This window comes from Myripristis murdjan, chromosome 7 (assembly GCF_902150065.1).
Source record: "Myripristis murdjan chromosome 7, fMyrMur1.1, whole genome shotgun sequence".
Lineage (NCBI taxonomy): Eukaryota > Metazoa > Chordata > Actinopteri > Holocentriformes > Holocentridae > Myripristis > Myripristis murdjan.
The window spans coordinates 25215756-25220114 of NC_043986.1; positions in this window are offsets into that span (position 1 = coordinate 25215756).

Sequence of the window (4359 nt, forward strand, 5' to 3'; positions counted from 1 at the left end):
ACATATGAATCTCTCCTCTCTGGTTTAGTTTCATTCAACGTGTCTGAATCCTGATTGTCTTTTCTGGAGAGTGTTTGCAGGCCAAAATTTGTAGATTCAATGTGTATAACATAATGTCTCTTCCTCTTTTTTTTCTTCACAAACCAGCTTATAGAGGGCAGTAAGTTTTACCTGGGCCCGTAGTAATCAAACATCTCAAAGTGATGCAAATGTGGTCCTACTTTTTCCAATCAAGAGTAGGAGCACATTATCAACTTAAGCACCTGTCTCCACCAGACTTTAGAAAAGCTCCAGAGGTTTAAAATCCTTGGGAGTTCCCAGCTGATGCCGTTGAGAAGTCATGCATGCACATGTGCTAATACAGCCTTGCAATGCAGATATTGTTAAAAGATGCTGACCTGATCAAAATTGAATACTTTTTGTCATCCCTTCATCTTAATCCCCTTTTCAAGCATGAGATGATTCGGCATCTGAGATGACGACACAAACCGGTTTCCTATAAACTGGGAGCAACACATCAGTAAATTATTTTTCCAGATCAAAAGTCTGAGTGAAATTAAAACCTAACCTTGACTTTGCAGAATTCTGGCTAAACTATTATGAAATAAAATAAGATGCATTTAAAGTCCTTGTTATGTATTTAATGTGCCACATTGTGCAGTGCACCCATTCAAGTAGCCTATTTGAGCGCACCAGTTATGCAAAAAGCTAAAGAGATTCAGTTTGCAGCTTAAACTTTTATAAAACAGTGATGTCACACTTTCTCCAGTGCCAGCAGGAAGTGTCTTAACTCGCTCTCAAGTCCTGCCTTGATTTAATCCCACTGACCACTGATGTGGCCACCGCTGTCTTGAGAGCAGATGGTGGTGTTGATAGATTGTGTTGTTGTTTTTCCTGTTCGAGGGCTGCACAGCTCTGTATGGAAGACGATTAAGGCCAGAAGTGAAAATGTATAGCGAGGTCTGAGATTTACCACGGCGTTCTGAAAATAATCTGAACTCAATGAAGTCAGTATTCTGAGAATCAAGACAAGATTTCTGAGATTGTAGGAACCCAAAATAAACTTTTCACATGTGGAACTAATCCTCTTCTGTACAACCAGGGTGACAACTGAAAGCCCAGCAAAGTGAGGGGATTTTTCACATTTTGGGTGGTCATTTTGGCTTACTGGTTAATAATAGGGTTAAGCTGGTTACAGCTAACATTAGGGAAAGGCTGGAGGCTCCCTGGAAAAGCTCGGCTATACTTAAATGGAACAAAACCTGAATTAATGTCACTAGTAACTCCTGTGTTTCACTGCCATTTCATGTCAAAGTGGCTGCTGAATGAAAAAGGTCTATTACAACAATTGTTACACCAAATATGTTTTAAAATGTACACCAATTCTAGTTCTTTTCTATGATTCTCAAAATAAGTTAGTTACATCTTTGCCATTTAAAAATAAGACTCTAATTTATATAGTATAGTAGCTCCTATTTATCTTCAAAATATGTAAACATCCAGTGTTGTGTAGAGAGGTGGACAGTGAGGGGCTCCAGAGGTTAAAAGTAGCCTACAGACCTCCAGAGCTGTTACCTGATGAGCAAGTCTCACCTGAAAACCAATCTAACGAAACTAAATTAAATGTAATCGTAGTGATCAGACTCCTTTGTGTTCCCTTTAATGTATACAACTTTGTTCATGTATTTCTAGGTCAGGAATACGAGCTGCCTAGAGCATAGTCTTTGAGAATTTATGAGCTCTGCCTCCAGTTGATATCAGAAAAACAAACTGGTGCTTTGTCTGGCGGTGCACATACCATATTTCCTGACTATAGAGATAACAAACAACATCATGAGGTCTGCAGGCACTTCAGAGGGAATGGCGTCTTACAACTTATAGATGTGTTTTCTGACAGTTGCATCAAAACACTGCATGGAGTTTCAAGCTACTTTCTTCTTCATTTGACAATACCTTTAACCATATATCACTGGCAGCTGCACGTCATCATTTAATCCATTAACCAGCACAAAGGGAAGTTTAACCAGCCAAGGAAAGTCAACTAAGCATTGGAGTGTCACACACACGCCTGGGAGCCACCGGTCCACGAGTCCTGTGTTGTTGGCCACAGAGCAGCTGGAGCAGTAGGAGGTTAAGTGTCTTCCTCAGCTTCCCTGACGCAGCCAGACAGAGCTTTACATGGCTGGCCCCATATGAGAGAGCAGGCTGTATAGGCAGGGCCGCTCTGGAGGCGCATATAATCTCATTGATTTACTTAAAGCTCAGTGGGCGGAGCTCAGGATCACATTCTCACAGAGGGCAAGTTAGATGACTGCCAACCTTGAATGGTAAAGAAGGAATTATGATCAAAATACATGAGGAAAAAAAATATGTATGTGTACATATATAGACATAAATACATAAATGATAGATAGATATACATACACAAATGGCAGTTCTTTCTTTTTCATTCGTGATGATGACCTTCGTAATTTGACTTTGAAAGGTCATCAAGAGTGATATATTTTGGAATATGTGTTACTTCCTCCTCTCTTAGTAATTTTTTTTTTTTAACTACCCCACTTGAACAACTGTTTTATTGGTCCCACCCACTGAGGTTTGACTTACCCAGTGAGATTACTTCTGCCTTGGAGAAACATTGTTGAAGTTAAAGTGCATTGCTGTAAGAAATCTCTCCAGGCCACATAAGCTATTCTTAGAAGATAGCCTCAACCACTGTGCCAAATGCTTATACTTAGAGTTAAGTAGTGCATGAATGGAAGTGATGCTATTCAATGCATTGCAAACCTTGAGACGAATCGTGTCTGTGGTGAAAAAGTCTGAATCCTGACTGAAGGCGTATATGACTGAAATCATCAAACTGTGCACCTCAGGACACTGTTTCTTAGTCTGAGGGACTGAACATGGATCTTTAGTTAATAATGTCCATGCAGCTGTTTACCCAGTATTGGTAGATCCTCCTAAATAGAGTAGATGGACAAGAGGAAGCAGCAGTTTTGTGTCTGTTATATCACTGAATTTGTCATATTTTGCACAATTTTCCAATATATTTGGTGAATCATACATGCAGCTTCTAAAAACAGCACAGCCATCTAGCCAAATGGCCCTTACAGCTCTTTATGGGGCTGTTCAAACACTGAGCTAAATGTAATTGTGCTTCTCTTGTGCAGTTCATCGTTTCATTGTTCATTTGTTCATTTGTTCATTTGTTTCCACCATATCATTTGTTGGCTCACATTTTGACACTGTCATTGTTGTAGTTGTTTCCAGTGGGCTCTCTCCCGAGTGGAAAGGACTTCAACTCATTCTGTCTCTGGAAATCATCTGAATTGGAAGATGACCATGATAGCCTCTTGAACCAGTATCCATGACAACATCATGATCCAGTCGGGCTACTGATATTCTTGCTCTGTATTCAGTGTACATGCTTAACACAGGTACGGGCTGCAGCTGAGCCTCTCTGACCACAGACGCCCTGCAGGACAATCCCAGACTTGATCAGAACTGTGACTCCTGCAGCATGCGTTCAGTTGTGATGCAAACAGTCACGCATGCATTGCTGTTGCATAGTTTTGTACAATTAATTACATATACTGTATGTATTTTGAAAGCATAACACAACACTTGTTTCATGTTCTCTGTTTTTTTTGTTTGTTTGTTTGTTTGTTTGTTTGTTTCACATAAAATGCAGTGGGGAAACGTGCAGTGAATGCCATAACAGTATTATCAGCATGACTTGCCTTTATATGAATAGCTCCCAGGTGAAACGATGAGCCCCTGATACAGACTGACACCTATTAATGTCTATTAATGCCAGTTATAATGAGTAAAGCCTCTTGTAGGAAGAGAAGGCTGCAGTGTAATGCAACACACTTAATGTTGAAATAGCATTTCCACAGGATGGAAAAAAATGTTTGACTGTTCGATTCTGGCCAAAAAATAAAAAATAAAAAAAATATGAGTTGAAAAACGGGTTCCCACATACAGTATGGATCTCTCAGTGCTGCATTTTTGAATGAGTGACACATTGATAGGAATATCACTTTTGAGGAGACATGGATCTCTCTCTCTCTCTCTCTCTCTCTCTCTCTCTCTCTCTCTCTCTCTCTCTCTCTCTCTCTCTCTCTCTCTCACTTTGAACAAATCAATCACTTTTCAAATAACTTCGCCCTTCCCGCGTGATGCGCACTGTGTTCTATAAAACCCGCAGTTGTGGGAGGAAAAAAAATGAAATCAGTGTGATGCTGCAGCCTGACTGCCAGCAGAGACTCTCAATGGGCACCTGTGAGATTTGTGGCCCCTCCCCTCGGCCTTCTCCATGGATGTAATCTCCGACTTGACAACAGTTATTTCCGAGGT